General features: G+C 35.2%; 1 protein-coding gene across 7 annotated transcripts in view; it reads right to left on the bottom strand.

Moving 5' to 3' along the window:
• Positions 1-17665, bottom strand: part of Antp (homeotic protein antennapedia) — a 219082-nt gene that overhangs the window by 140919 nt on the left and 60498 nt on the right. The window contains exon 1 of one of the 7 annotated variants that reach the window (XM_087403013.1): positions 1966-2375. The exons of 5 other annotated variants lie outside the window; for them this stretch is intronic. The gene's annotated coding sequence lies outside the window, so the exon portion shown is untranslated. Of the gene's footprint in view, positions 1-1965; positions 2376-17665 lie in introns of those variants that run through there. One more of the 7 variants, XM_011058045.2, reaches the window with a different exon arrangement.

Consider the following 17665-nt stretch of genomic DNA (forward strand, 5'->3'; position numbering starts at 1 on the left):
AAGAAATTGTCTTCTATCTGTTTAATATAAATTGATAGAAACTATATTAATTTTAATAAAAATCTATGCATTAATTTTTATATAAATAATTCTATATAAATAATTTCTATATAAATATTTATTAACGAGTAAATCTGGAAGCTCGATATATGTATAGACGAACAATTAAACAACCGCAATTCGCGAAACATCCGTTCGTATCGTGCAACGGATTCCATTGCTAGCTCGTACATGATGAAGTGAAATGGGCCGGCCGCTAATCGGCAATGGCCCGAAAGACTAGCGGACTATCCGCCAGTAAACAACATCGCTATAATGTACCCACGTGCTTTCATACACCCTTCATCACTCTCTTCATACGCGAACAAGGTAATCAAACTGAATTATTCAGATTGTAGAATAGATCCTTTTCTACTTAATATTGTTCGCAATGCATCCTGGATGTATGACATTTTCATACGTAAAATTATCAAATCTTATTATATTCATAAACAGAACAGTATTGATCAGAGTATATTGATAATATCAGAGAGAACGGTGCAGTTAATTTATAGTCTAATAGATTTCATTGTGTATATAATAAATAGAAAAAAATTAATTGTACTGTTTGAGAATGTATAAAAGAAATACTGAAGCAAGATCAAATAATTCAAATGTGTGCGTAAATTAAAAATAAGAGCCGCTGGTGAGGATTATCTGATAGAAAAGTGGAGAGTTTGAAACACCTCGCGCCGGTAAACTCAGCGCGCAATAGTACATACTCGTCCGTCACTGCCGGCAAACGTGCACAAGCGCGTATTTCTAACGCGCTTGTACAGAGCAGAGATGAGTGAGCTGGGGCGTACGGCGGTGGTGGGAAGCAGAAGGGGGGGGGGTACAGACAGGGGATGAGACACACGCGGAGAGTTATGACGCCGCACAATTAGCAGTTCGTGTGAGAGAGATCGATCGCCGCCGAGAACATACATCAACGATGTAAACTCAGGACGCGTATCGTCTCTACGCGTACATATCCCGCGGATCCCGCGTAACGGTATGCGTAAATGTAGGTGCGCTGTTTCACTATTTTCACCGATTTAACCCCGGGACGCGCTGCACTGCCAGGGAATAATGCATTTTCGTTTTAGTTTAAATTGCAACCGACGGCAGCGCAGCAGGAAAATTGGACGTTTGTTTAGCACGCGTCGCGTCGGCCAGGTCGGCCTGCGCCAGACGAGAGACGCCGTAGTGTTTTGTCAATAGCGGGAGATTTAGTTTTGGATAACGCCCCGTGTGTGCGCGCCTCGACGCGACGCGACGCAAAGCGACGCGACGCGACGCGACGCAACGCAACGCGACGCTAACGCCGACGGGGGTACCACCGATAGTCGCACCGATTCGTCATGTTATCGCTACTTCCGTTTATGCTTCATTAATTTTAATTAATTTCAGTGTCGTTCGTTACCGCCGCTCGCGCTCTCCAGGCGTGATTAATTAAAGTCGGGGTATTATCAATGTTTTTAATTAATCCGTTGTAAATTGACTTCGTAAATTATGTTTGAAACCCACGAGCCGTTATCAGGATCTGAAGTTATGATTCGCTATTCAGCCCCTTTAGAAAACCGATATTTTCCATTTATGTCGTGCGCCGCCGTTAAGCCGAATATTTACTTTTAAAAGATTTCACCTGCACAAGTGGTAGTTGACTTGAAACCAGTTTTATAAACGGTATATAGCTTTTCCGCTATTTACTGTTTACTTTTACTGTTTGCTGATATTATTACTCGAGATATAACTTCAACTTATTATTGACAAAACTGATTAACGTTTTTATATTGCAAACATTTACAGGATATACAAACCTGTTTATGCTACGCTATACGAGCACGATTTACAGAAGAAAATTTACATTATTATCAATCCAGGTTTCGTCGTATAAATGATAATTTACAAAAATAAGAATAAAAATGATGACTGATAAATTACCTGCAGTTTTTCCATCTGACAAGGAAACTCTCCATAGTAGCGTATAATTAGCTAAGAGACGAGGATTGTCTGCAGCCGCGTTGTCTTCAATCAGAGTAATTCACTTTCGCGCCACTTCAAGAGACGAAGTCATCTCTTCTCGCACCATGGACGGAAACTGTACGGCAGTATTTCTCGAGGGGCGCGTGCCACCACGTTAAGTTACGAGGCGTTTATGAGCCATAAGCGATTCTACGAGCTAGATAGAGTTACTTAGAGGAGTTATTTCACTACTTTCAAGATGGAGAGAGTGGGACGGGCTAACTTTGATGCGTCTCGTAGCACCTCTGCTATGGATAGATCAGAAGGACCGCCTGCGACTGCCTGATTTACTATGGTGGACCGTACGTTTCTAGGGATCTGCTCTACCCTGCCTGCGACAGGATTTTGTGACGGGGATAAAAGGGGGATGGGCTAGAGCTGAGGGATTGGAGATCGTAAGGTGGGGCTTGTGAAGAGCGACTTTGGAAGCTTCCAATGTGTCATCAATGGATGTATTACTCGTTTTATTATCATTCCCTATTTAATTGCAGAGTTAAACGATGAAAATCTTAATTAAGCATGCCGCATCTCATGTAGATCTGCATCTCTCATTCAAAATTTATAATTACTCCAATAAAAAAATGCGAAATTTTAGTTACCAAATTTAATTTCATATTTATACATTAATTATCAGAAAATATTAATTATCATATATTAATATGAAAATTAACATAAAAATAGATAAGAAGAACAATATACTGCACGAATAAATTTTTTTTAAATATAAAGCGTTCTGTTTTATATGCGAGTGATTATCGCTTGTTCAGGAAATTGCAACTTCTGAACAGAGTTTATGTTTAAACCATGAAAACAACGACCATACGCGCACAATCGTAAATTTCTGTCTACATTTTCGTAGTATAGCTGCATTTCGCACTGCATTGCAATGCGTAAAACTCGAAATGCAACATTCCTACATTTATGCATGGCTTCTCTTGGATTTTTTAACTATTCGTTCAGGATCGTTTGTGAGTATCTATGTATTTATACGCGTATAATTGAAGTTATGATAAAATCCGATTTAGATTTTCTCATTAAAAATTGCATTAATTAATTTATTTTTTATCTCTACAATTTCAGAGTTAATAAAATAAGAATATTAGAAATTTGTATAGAAAATTGTAATTTGCATTCGTAAATATTTAACTACTCAGATGCAGATGTATTTCAATGAGCGCGCCTTTTGGATCACGATTAAATTATGGCTTTACTGTAGAAAGTTTATTCAACAATAGTCCATAGGGTGCGACCCTACTGTTCAAAGATATGTAAACGTCGCATAATTTTCATTTTTACTTTTTCTTTTTTATAGACTTTTTACGGGCGAGTAAATTCTTTTAGAAAAGAATTAATAGCATTTTTATGCTAGTGCTGTTTTCTTCATAGTGACATTGATTTACGAGGCTTTTTTTAGTCAAAAGGATCCAAACATATGTGACGTTTTGTGATAGGTTTCTTAAAAAGCATTATAGAACATTAATTCAGAGGTTCAAATCACGAATAAATACTTAAATAACAATTAAAAATTCAATATATATATATATATTTCAAATGAATCAATTTAAACAAAATTTTCAATATTAATCAAGCGGTAAATATAAAGAAAAAATATGCTATATCAATATCGTCTCAAAAACTATATGTACTATCAAAACTGTACGTAATAATCAGCCTATGCATACCTTGTAATCACAAAACAATTAACTAGCCAATTAATTAAATTTAAAATATAATTCTTATAATCTTTGTACGTGTTTTATTAAAGCTTAAAATTTTTAAATACATGGGCAAGAAGTTATAATTTTAATTGCTTCTATTCTCATCCATGTTTACGTCAGTGATTCGCTTTTGAGGGTTGCTATCACTAACGTTCATAGGGGAATCAAACATGCGGCGAAGAGGGGATGACAAACGACATCATCGGCTGGCACGGCGTTACGATGGCGAAATCCATAACTGTCATCACTTCTAAACTAGATCTGGGAGAATTCAGATTGCCTCTCTGTTTCGCGTCGACAGGTTAGGAAATTCGTGAAACGTGCTGAGTGATTGAAGCATGCATTAATAATCGATTTTAACTCATGCTGAATGAACAAACGAGCCGATAAACCGATAAATCTTTTACAAACGTAATAGTTTTATAATTGAGGGAATGAGCGGAAAAGGCCTAATAATTACAAAATCTTGATATTAATCAAAATTAAATTAACTTGCCATAACTTTTTTATTATACACAAATGGATACAATACCAAATGAATTTATGTAATGTCTTTAAGACATGCTACAATACTTCTCTATTACGATCAATATTACATGAAAAAGTTAATAGCCGGAACAAGGGCCTAAGTACTATAGAATTGTGCTTTTATTCCGTCCATCTCCTCAATTATTAAAATAATTATACATCATGTAAGAGAAAAATTACTGTTACATTATAATATGCATTTTTAACAAAAATGAAAATATCTTTTATATAAATAATATCGTTTTATATAAATATATACACAAAATTTATTAATTTTTTCAACTTTTATACACATATATAATTAAAGCTTCTGATAGATAAGTTTTTGTATGAAAAATACAAATCAATTCTAAATTCTTTTAATGGTAGTGTAAGAACAGGTAAGAATTGGTCGGCCAAGAAGGTAATGGAACGCGACTGTCTGTACACTCGAAAGAGTGAGAAGGGTATAGTCAAGTGCGACCGCAAGGCCACAACCGCAGTGTGGGAAGTGAAACGAGCCGAGTGGCGTGGCTTTTAATGGAGTGAGGGAAACAACATTAAGTTAAGAGCAAAGCAGGGTGTGAGAATTACACGGAAATAACTGTAGCTGCCAGTAGAAACGGCGCGAAAGGGAGCGGAGAATACGATTCATAAACCAGCAATTATTCTGTTGCCCATCCACAAAACAGCGTGTGATCTTCAAGATGTCGCGTGATTATATATTCCTCGAGCGTTGAAGCCAACAATTGAAGATGCAAAGTAACATATCATACTAATATTTCATTTGTATTTATTTTAATCAATGAGACGGAATCAAATTTATAACGCCGTGATATATGTATATATTTTGTAAAATGTTCACATCTGTAAAAATTTAACGAATCTACCTCGTTAATCACGATAAAGTTTAAAAATTGTGAATACGAAAAACTAATGATATAAACGGATTTTGTATTTATCAAAGTACATTTATAAATTCTTTTTCTCATTTTATATAAAATTATAACTATTTTTTTTTAATTATTATATTTATCATCATTTTTTTTTAAACAAAAAATCTTATTATTTCATTTATAAAAGACATTGTGCAGCTAATAATAAACGGAACTTCTAAAGTATTGATGGAATAAGGGTTAGGAAGTTCTCGATGTATTACGTGGGGGATGCAATTTATCGAATGATAAATTTCAGGGAGATAGGATCGCACGCGGTTAGATTAAACGACGATTCCTTCTCTTCTCCTCTTCTCGTTTCCACCACTTATACCATCCACCGACTCCTCAAAGTAGTGAAATTAAATATAGGGGTCGAGAAAGAGAGAGAGAGAGAGAGAGAGAGAGAGAGAGAGAGAGAGAATTGCAGCCTACGGTGAAATAAGCTTCTTATTCTTCTTCCTTTTTTACCGATATAAGAGAGTGCCTTTACTATTTCTATCTCTTACTCGTAGTTACTATTCCTATTCTCTTATCTACCGCAGACTTTTCTCTTCATCTTAACACCTCTCTCTCTCTCTCTCTCTCTCTCTCTCTCTCTCTCTCTCTTTCGCATTTGAGAGCAAACTAAATTAGTGTTCCTCCAATTTAAGTAGATATTATAGCGTATCAAGTAAATACTATCGAAAAGGACACGCAAAATTAGTATTTTAAAAGATCAATATACAATACTTTCTTCAAACGTATAAAAATTTCTAAAGGATAGCAAAGTTAATGTAAAATCACATAATATATTATATATAATAGACTTAATATTGAGTATTTAAATAATATTTCAAAGAAATATCTAAGAAGTACAGATCAGATATTTATATATCAGTTTAAATGATTCTTATATATATATATTCTGTTGTTATATAAAAAAACTTTAAAGTAAGTGCTTAGGTAGAGTACACAAATAGATTGGCGAAAAAAAGTTAAGCAGAGATTTTCTTCAAATTTGCCGGCTTTGCATCGATTTTATATGCTTTTCTCAGTGATGCGACTTAGTTTCTTTACGAACCGACCGAAACTTCGGGAATTCGCGGAGGTGATGGGACAGATAAGGCTAATTCCGGGTATTTCGCACCCCGCCGCGATACGTTGAAGCGCCGACCATGCCTCGGCAGAGACAAACCCCTTGCTACAGCAGCCCCTATCGAGGGAGTAAAGGGCGGTGGCGGAGGGTGGACGAGTGTGTGGGTGAGTGGAGAGCAGGGCAGAGCAGCAGCGTGCTGCCCGCACCAGGCGCCCCTTCGCATATTTCACCGGGAATTTACGAGCCTCGATACGACAGGGAAATTGCAAGAATGGCGGAGTAATCTATCTCTCCTTGCCTCTGTGGGCTCTCTCTTCTTTTCCCAGGTTCCCTTTCCCGAGCGCCCTTCTTCTTCGCACACATATGTAAGCACAAAGATACTTATATGTGCATCCACACATACTTTGAAAAAGGAAGAAAATCCTTAGTTTTTCCATATAGATAAAAAGGATTTGTCCTTCCGTCTGAAGTCGCCGTTATCTCCTAATTGTATTAGTGTGATAAGAAATTGACCTGTTAACCACTATTCTTGATAATCTGAAATACTAGCGATTTTCTTATTCCTGTATTTTATGTTATGTGTAAATACATAAGAGATAAAAAGAGAGAGAAAGGAGAGGAGAAAGAAAGATAGGTATCTCTCTGATATAAAACAGTGGATATTATTAACAAATTAATTAATTAAGAATGGATTACATAAATCACGTAAGATAGTCAAAACAATAGCGTTTCAACCCTCCTATTGCGCAATAATTATGCGAAAGATTGTCACAACCATTCATTCGACTTGTTTTATCGCCATTTTCCATCCACATCTTTCACCTCATAGGGGTGAATAACGGCCGATACGCATGTGCTGCAATTATGGGACATAAATCAGATTTATTCAGAAGCACTCTTGATCAAACCCAGAAAGAACGTAAGACAATAAACAATTTATAAACCCTTGAAAGAATGAATGAATGCTTTGAAGTACATAACAGTATATTCACTTAAGGCAAAACTTTGCCTCTTTTGAAAATGCCTACCTGATACGTTTATCGAAACTTAATTGAAATGTAGAGTTATGATTCGCGGGAAATTGTGCTACACTTGTCCACCCGCGTTTCACAGTTATGTTCGCCGCGTTGTTTAAACTGCGAAAAGAGTCACGGCCGACATGTTGCTGGACACGATTATGTGTAATGTACCACGTTTTGTAGAGAGAAGGACACTCGTATTCAACGAGTCAGCGCAGAGAGAAAGAGAGAGAGTGAGAGAGGGGTGAGGGGGAGGGGGAGGGGAAGGGGGAGGGAGAGAATGAGTGGAAGCACCATAGGTAACTGTACTTGCTATACATGGATAATACATATACACGGAGGAAGAGAACCCCCTGTGTCACGGCTCGGTGTGTGCACCTATATCCACATAACGTACTGTATCGTACCCGCGGCCGGCGGCCAGTTTAATTTAACACAGCAGCTGTAATCCCATCCATTACGCTCGCGGTAATATACGATCGCTCGAGATTCATAGTCCGTTTTTTCACTAATTAACAGACGGGACAAATCGCTCCACCGATCCGCGCCCTCCCCTCCCTCCTCCCTGCCATCCCTCACGCCCCTCTACCGTCACTCTCTCCCGCCTCGCGTACGGACTCTTCATTCTCTTCTTGTCCACCGACCAACATATTGTTTCTTCACGCTCAAATTTACACACTGTTTCATCGTAAATTCGAATATGTTTCATTCAACAATCAAGTCTTATTGGCTCACAATCCGTTCGACTGGCAGATATCAAATTCTTCGCGCTATTTCGGAATCATTAGGTACACTTGGCACGGAAGATTTTCTAACAATGATACATTCATTGCGTTTGCTGTATAAAATCAGCGCCATGATGTATAATTCTTCATTGTTGAAAAGGTTTTTTTTTTTCAGAGAAAGTGTTAAACGGTAATTAAGAATGTCAGAAGCAAGCATCATAATGAAGACTTACGCGTAAATACACTTTAAAAGAGATAATTAATACACATTCGTCATTTTGGCCAATGAATCGAATATAAATATTAATGTATACACGAATCAAGAGATTGCTCTAGTAAAATAAATGAAACAAGAAACGAAAATTATAACATAAACATGAAATCTATATTAAGATAGAAAAATGAATTATTTGTTACATCATTAAAAACATTTTTTTAAATTCTAACATGCGTAGATCAATTCATCAATAATAAAATCTATCGAGTATGAAACGTTATAAATATTATTTCTTTAAAATAATAAATGTTCTTAATGAAAATATATATTACATTTTACGTTATACATATTGGTATCAAAATATTAACAGCAATATAAAAGATAGTTAAAAGAATTCCTGTTTTATGGTTAATATAAAATTCGGGACGTGATATGCAGCATATGGTAGAGAAGAAAAATATCAAGTAAAGGAGACAGGTGAGTGCCATAGTAACACGTGAAGAGAGGCGAGAGCTAAACGAAGTAGATGAAAATGCGAAAAACAGAGAGGAAGAGAAATGAATTAAGAGAGAGTGAGATGTGCCACGGTTGTTTTCGGTATAACATGAGACGCTCTCTCGGATGTCGCGTCTGCGCACTCGTAGACAGAGTGAACGGATTTAATTGGAAGGACGCCATCTCTCGCGATGCTTAATTAACTAATTAATTTCACATAGAATAAAAACAAAGAGATATCGCTCGTAGACTTTTAATGATTCCAACGTTGCAATAATTACCATCCACAGCCTATTAAGTTTTACGTGTTAAAAAAAAAGAAGAAAATAAAAACATATTTATAACTTTCATTGATAAATTTTTTTATTGCATTGCTGTGATAAATTTTAATTTAAACAAGTCAACTCGGTTTATCTCACGTAAAAAGTCTATCTGCTAAATAGACATCATTTATCAATATCTTCGCATAAAATAAATCTTAAAACATCTGCATGTATAGCGGATAAGCTTGTCGCAGTTTTTACTATTCTATTTCTTGCAATTATCGTGAAATGAACTTGTTCGATATTGCTTCGTATAAATAAACTGATGTATCGAGATACAACGACAAAACAAAGAAGAATGTTGTTCCAATGTCTAACGCGATACTGAGGATACCGTAAGAAGTGAAAAGAAAATGGCCGAGGTAGACGAGATTTGCATTCCATAAAGCATATGCCTATACCGCATGGAATAAAAGAAAGCTGCTTGCTCAGCACCGACGAGAATACGTACCCGATCTCAGGGTTAGAAAAACGGGATTAGAAAAACTCTGAGCATAAGGGTTGAATATGTTCATAGAAGTGAATGAGAAAGACCTTAAAATGAGAAAGACCGATAAAAAAAAATGCATCTTTATCATAAATCAATTACGTTGATTGTCTTCGAATATAATAAAAATAATAAAATAATATAGCTATATAATAATTAAGGACGCTGATAATAAAGAAAACAATAAAAATAAAAAAATTTATGGATACATCAACGATGTAATTAAATAATTAAACAATACACTGAATAATAAATTAAATAAAAAATTGAATTATTTTAATAAATTTAAAAACTATGTTATACATATTATAGTTTCTTCCTAAAGTTTTTGTTCGAAATATCTGTTAGTAATAACAGCGAGATAATCCAGGTTATAAAGTTGAAAGTCTCATCCTGTATGCTAAACATAATTAAACATAATAAAATTACATGTGCACGTTTCCCGAAGTAAACCGCACATTTAAAATAGTCATAAAGAATAAGAACGCGGAGGCATGAATATGTAATAGCGAAGCAGGACTTCGCGATGAAAAAGGTTTACAATCGATAAACAGTAAATGAGGGCGCGCGTATACTTAACTTGAATTATAGGAGTCATTTTCAGATAGATGCTCGAATATTCTCAGCTATGTAAGCATCTTGAAGGGGAAAGAGGGGTCAACGGAAGAAGGTAGCGGCGGATAGTCAAAAAAAGAAAGCGAAGAAAGCGGCGTTGTAGGGAAACAAATCAACTCGTCCGTTGGCTCGTTCTGAGTTTTTAGTGGCGAGGCTCCAAATATTTGCCTTGGTCGTTCGAGCCTGATTCGTGCATGGGATGTATATATACCGACAACCGCGAGTTTAGCGGCATAGGCAACCTCGCCCGACTTCTCCACCGATCTTACGGGTCCATGCAGTTGAGCCAACAACCCACGCCACCCCGTCGTTAATATTGTTGCTTGTACGAATGCAACCCCTCGTCGCATCCCCGGACACTATCCCAACCTCTTCTCTCTGTTCGATACCCGGTCTAACCTCGCAAAGCCGCTGCCAAGAATAAGCTAAAAACTCGTTCATCATGCCCATTATTATATGAATGCCATAATAACGCTACTACGTCGTTCGTATCGTCGTTCCATCGTCAGTACGATTCTCTAAACTACTTTCGACCTCCTCTCTCTTCCTTTTTTCCTTTGTAGATACGCTTTTTCAGGCTACATTTTTGGCTATTATCCTTGTTAGATTTCTCATTCTTTCATTTTTGTTCTCACATTATTCCAAGAATTGGTATATAATATCATGGAACATGAACGATTTGAACTAGTCTTTGTCTTTCTGTGATTGATTTTATTACATAAATCATATAATCAAGATTTTTGCAAATCTTGTATTTATTGTACTTATTCTTTACATCACACGTTGAAATTTCAATATGCATATGGCATATGTTGGTATAAAATTTTCGCGTTTTGTCAACTTTCTTATTTTAATATAGATACAATTGTATGTGTAATGTTAAGTTAATTTAGACCTAATATTAAACTAGTATATCTTATTAATAAATCCGCAGTATGCTCTCCTCAGCAGTTATCTAGGCAAACGGAGATGAATTATTAAAACATGTATGCAAAGTTATGGAAATATACTCGCGACGACACAGCGCAACGTCTCGCAATTACACTATTATAATGCAAGTTTTCACGAGAACTACCATTGATACTAAACTTATTTTTAGACAATTTTAGTGCAATGGTTTTATCATGCAATTACTTCCTTTTCGTAAAATTCATAAAATTTATTTTTAGCTAATATCTGTAAAAATATTCAATGTTGAAGAACTTAATACTGTATATAAATTGCTATATTATGCTAACAAATACCAATATATATATTTAAAAAAAGTATGTTTAAAATGTATAATTTTTACCTTACATAATTTTAAAAATAATTTAGACAAAATAAAAGATATTCATATATTATATAATTATATCTTTAACTATTTATACATACCGATATGCGTTGTACAAACATGAATGATTTTACTGTTAGTTTTCTAGTAAATTAAAGTTGAAGATTTCTAAGACTAAAATAAGATTAAAAGTAAACCAAAATAAATTTCGGTATGTATAGATTAGCGCAAGTGAATAAAGTTATTAAAAATTTTCTGCTAGATTAAATAAAAAACTATAAGAATATGCACAAGAAAATTATTTTTGTAAATAACTTTTTTTAAACTCAATTAAAAAAAAATCTTTATTTATTCTTTCATTTGTCATTTAGATTATCATGTGTCTAAATTTATTTCTCGAAATAATAAAAAAATATAATATCTATAAATAACATCGGAAAAGAAGCGAAATTCTTGATATAGAAAGTAAAGAGGCAATAAAAATGAAGCGTGGCGCCTTTTCCCATGGATACTTTGTAGGTTGACCAAGTATCGGTAACTGAAAGTTATTGTCTATAAAGTATATATGATTTCATGTACATAAATATAAAGGAACAAGTTGAATTTGTATCTGCAGATAGTCTGTGATACGTTAACGTTAAGATGTAATCGCGAATAGGCAAAACCCCGACGCATAGAAGTATAAAGCAATTAAACGTACAATTACCTATCTGTAAACATTATTAAAAAAGATAAATGTGAACTCTTTCGATAAATGCTCTTCATTGTCTGGCAAAAGGTGATTTCGGATCTGTTCTCACTGACGGCGACAGCATATTTATTAACGGTTGGCATCCTGACAGCTACTTCTAGAATGGGCTGTTCGGATACCAAGTGTTTGTCTTTAACGAGTTAACTGATGAACGAGTCTGTTTTATGCCGAAATAGATTCGCGGCAACGAGGATTCCGTTTCAGAAGCAAAAGGGAAAAGACCTCATACTTCCTAGAGCTATCTCCATAAATAGCTTCTAAGATCGCGAGAAATTCGATTAATAATTATTGATATCATAAGAAAAAAAATTATAAAAAATTTCCCAAATATTCTTATAATCTCACGAATCAAAGTAATATTTTCTGCTGCTACATTAAAAATTTATCGAAATAAAAATTTATTCTCACACACCTTTTACAAAACTGACATCGCTTGCGACATTTACTTGTATTGTAAAAGATTAAGCACTAAGGAATTTGTAATTCTAGGTGAGAGAGAACGCAATACGTCACGCTAAGTAACGTGTCCTATGCTGCGCGAATATGTTAGTGGTAGTTGTATGTGTACTCCGATATGCACAGTTTACTAATAATGCATCTTTAATTAAGGAATGTAAGGTTTCAAACTGCAAGAAGACCCAAGGAGGCAGTTACATAGCCGCGGTAGTGATCAATCAATGTTGCCTGTCAGGCGGTTAAACAATACGATGTTACTACCATAATTGATGGAAATCTATCATCAGCAATTTACATGTTCTATCGCGGTGTGCCTTATAAAGATCTCAGTACTTAGCGAAAGCTATATGTAAACATATTAATTCTTAGCAATATGCTCTAAGTACATTGCTTACTCTGTTTTTCATTGAATAACATATTTTCAAGTAAATAAGCTGCACTAAAAATTTAATGTTTTACATTTTACGAAAATATTACAAAATTTATTTAGTTTTATTAATTCTTTTTTATCAATTATCTTTAATCGATATTAGCAAGTAAAGTACTTATTATCATCGACAGCATAATAAATATATTTTAAAAAATTAAACGAAAATTAATTTAATGAATTTGTACATTACATATTTTTTAAGTTCAAGAAGAAGATTTATATAACTTTTAATATTTCCTTGAACAATTTATGATAAACAATGATGGTTTATGTAAAGATGAAAGGACGAAAGGAGAAAAGGGTTGCGTGATATCGCAAATGATGGTGGAAGTGAGCATGAAAGAGGGTGGGAGATTGGTAAGCCCCAAATCCTTGAGCTTAACTAATTCCCGCATGAGTTACGAGCAAGCCACGGCTAATTCCAAATAAATATTCGGAATACAGATTATGTTAATCGCAGTGGATGCAGATTAGATGATTAGCAGAAGATGTACGCATCCTCGATATTAGTAATATACATAAGAGAGTCCTTCCATTCTTAAGAAATTTGACAAACACATTTTTTATATACCTTTTGTGTATATAGTTCCATTGTGTATATAGTTTTCCATTTAGCTTCATATTCTAAAGACTCTCATATATTTTCATATTATTGCATATTAAATCTATTTGGCATGATTTATCTTTCATTTACCATTTCTCTGAAATAAAAAGAAATGTTGATTAATATCGTAGCAGTATAATTGACGATCATAAAGAATTCTTTACAAGGGGGATTTGTGTTTGAATCTAACATTGTAAGCTTGACAGTGAATTACTGGTAGAGTCTGGTAGGCACTAGTCGGGAATCTAAGTGGCAAGTAGGTAAGTAACTTGGAAGTTAGGGGTTATACTCCCTTGCATGGATCTAATACACGTGCAAAACGTGTAAATGTACATGGAATTTGTAACGTTCACTATGTGTACGTGTGCATGTACACGTAATGTGGAATATATCTACCTGTGGCCACAGTTTACCTCCGTGGTAAACTCTAGTAGGTGCCTACGGCAGAGCAACTCTAATGCAGAGTAATGTTGATTTATATCTGCATTAGTTTCATTTCACTCCCCCTCATTTCTCTAATATGATCACCATTTGCCTATTTTCGTTGTTATATTTTGTGACATTTTTATCAAATTAAATACCATGCATTTGTTCAGATATATATTGACATAAAATTATTGTAATAATTAAACTATATACATATATACAAAAAAATATATTTTCAAATAAAAGTAAACACAAATCTAAAAAATGCACAAACCTATATGTATATGTATAAACAATATGTACACGTTTCACTGTATAGTAGTATGTAGTCTAGTTTAGCGAATGCATCAGTTTCACAGACAAGACTACCAATTTTTCGTGTTATTTCTACCACAACATTTTTCATAACAATGCCTGACATAAAATATGCGTTGTAGTTAGTTGGTTGATAAATTGAGAATATATCCAAATTATTCCAGATTGTTTGCTCGTACAGATTTATGTTATACAGTATGAATGTTAACGTTTTAAATTATGCATCATGAGAATCTTAGAAGAATCAGTGACTCTCTTTGAAGGACGAAGGAGAATGAAGTAATCCTCGTTATGAAATCGGTACGCGTGTATCCACCGTTCCCACATGTGCGCGCCATCTCCGACGTGAATACTCCAGTACGTAATTTCTAAATATGTGATTCCCCCTTCCCTTTCATTCTATAAGTGGAAAAGATAAGACTTTACTTATATACATCTTATACATAAGGTATTATAGCATTTCGAATATTCGCGACGCTCAGTCGAAAACAAAAATGTATGTTACGATTATATTATGAATAATCATGTAACATTTTAATTTAACAAGTTTCAAAAAATCTATTGTAAATAATTAAGCAGATGGTGTAAAGCGAAAAACAATTTTACAATATTAACAAACCAACAACCATTTATTACTACAGCTTGACACATGGTAATATTTTATAGCAGTTCTAGTCAATATTTGTTACCATGTAGCTCCACGAAGATTCATATATCACAGAGCGAGTTCTGCATCGTGGCAATACCGTTGTCAGTATCGGTCTTTTACTACATTCAAAAAACCTATTTATGTTTAAATAATAATTTTTATGACACTTTCCCTCAAATCAAATATTAAATTTGCTCACATAACATCAATTTTCATAATTTAATACTTTTACTTACTTTTTTTTTCTTATTTATCTTTCCCTATGGTGAAACACATAAACCCATACCAGAGACCATAGCAAAATTTTATGTATTTTCACGCTTAATTCTTCAAAATATTTCCTTCCTCCGTTTAATAATAATGCGTGATGATTATTCATGTCTAATTATTACCTGCAGTTATTCATAGATAAAGTAGTAAAATTCGAAAAAAAAGAACAGAAAGATGGATATCAGTTGCAAGACGGTGCATTGGCATTACAGGCGAATGACACACATGTACTTATGCCGTATAAGCGCATAAGCGTGTATGAGCGTACGGTATACAGGCAATGCAACTGCCGTCTATAGCAATCGTGCGACGCGGAACGGTGTGTCGGATTTCTGTTAGCGGTGGGTTATGTTCACCTGCCTCGGCGCGGCGGTCGGTCAGACCTCGACCGACGCAGCCCGTAACCGGCTCGGCAGCATGTCACCCTCTTGCGCGGGTGACTCTATGCCTGGTTCCTTTTACTTTGCAGTCTCGTCACGCCGTCCTTTCCATGCCTTCCACTGTAGAAAAGTGGAGGCGCGCGCGCGAGCGCGCGAGCGCGCAGCCTTAGGGCACGTTCACAGCGGTCGGTGGTTGTCATTTGCACCCCGTTCGCCATTCTTGCGCGTACTTCCGCGTGCGATTGCTGAATGATAAGAAACAATCTCAATAGGAGAATCTTCCCTGATCAAATTATATTCTTTTAAAATTCGTTCGAGATAAATCTAATGTAAGTGGCAGATTTTAATAAGGATTTTATTATCATAGTATAATATGCAGCATTGATAGATTAATACTTGAAATATATGTTTAAGAAGTTCCTTAATTAGAGTTGTGCTAATTCTTCGTAAATAAATAGGTGACGCGGCAATTTTAACAAGAATGTGGCGCTATATTACAACTATCTTTATAAATATCCAACTGATTTTTTTCTTAATTTTATAAATATCTCATAAATCACTCGATTAAAACATGAGAGCGCTTCTAATAAATACTAATGTGGTTCGCAAGGTTATCATTTTATAAAATTTTTATCACGATATTCAATGTGCTCGTTCCTGTTCCACCGGTTTCAGAGAATTCTTACGCAAATGTCTGTGTTTTAAATCGTGATAATATATACAGCGTGCAACCTAGAAAACCTTTAGCTAGACTAGACATCCAGAGTCTTTCGTCATCGATACTGATTTATGCGTCCCATGATTTGCCTCTTAATCCATTATATTGTTGTAATCCAGTATATAATTGCGACAAACATGACACAATTGTAACAAATGAATTTCTTCAGAGAAGATGCAAAAAAAAAAGAAAAAATAACAACAAATTAATAAAAAATGTAGTAGAAAATAAAATTTATTTCACGTTAAAAATTCGTGATAATTTTACGCAAGTCGTCTTGTGCAACTTTATTCGTGTCCAGTATATTAGTTTGCGCGTACGAACCAGTTACGGTGGACGAAATTCTGTAATGAATATTTCATTACTCGAGAGAGGAATGTATTAAAACAAAATATTAAAACCGGCGACACGTGTTATTAATGTAGATAGAATGTATAGTATGATGGAAAAGTGTAAAAATCGCACACATCTTCTTTTTCGCCCAGTAAACCCCGTTAAACACTTTAGTTCGTAAGTTAAATTATTTACGTCAACTTGAAAGATCATGAATAATCCTGCAAGCTTATAGGCCATTTATACTGAAACATTGCCCACCATGTAAATCTGGTAACTTTTAGCGGACAACGATTTACGTACAGAAGGACAATAGGAAATTAATGCTCAAGAAACAACGAAATATATGTGAAAACCAGAATAAATATCGTGCAGGAGAGTGTCATAAAGAAAAAGAAAAGGGACGACAACCCATTCCATAGCATCGAGGAACGATGGCGAGACCCATGACCCCACCTCGTCGTCATGGCACGTCCAATGCACGGCCAACGAAGAGGAGAAGTATTTTCGGCTAGGAGTAGGCCGTCCCCTCTCAACGCGCCGCGTCCAGGGAAAGACGAAAAGAAAAAAAAAAAATCTCATAAGCGGGACTCACGTGAAGAAGTAGTCTCGGAGAGTAGGAAGGTGGGCATATAGCGAGCAGGTTCTCACGCGAGGCGAAAGAGACGGATGAGAGGGGAAGATGGCGGCCGCCAAAGTCGCTAACCGGTTGGTCCGTCTTTCTAGATTCCCCTAAGTTCACGGCAGCGCCCCAATACTGTAAATCCAGTACTGGATCGAGTATATCCGATTTTTATAATTTATATCGTTATCACGCAATCGTTGCTTTTGGAGTAAAAATAAATACAAAGATATTTATACGAAATTTTCAGAATTTCGTGACTATTTTAACTAT

Source organism: Acromyrmex echinatior, chromosome 2 (assembly GCF_024713525.1).
Source record: "Acromyrmex echinatior isolate Ae372 chromosome 2, ASM2471352v2, whole genome shotgun sequence".
NCBI lineage: Eukaryota > Metazoa > Arthropoda > Insecta > Hymenoptera > Formicidae > Acromyrmex > Acromyrmex echinatior.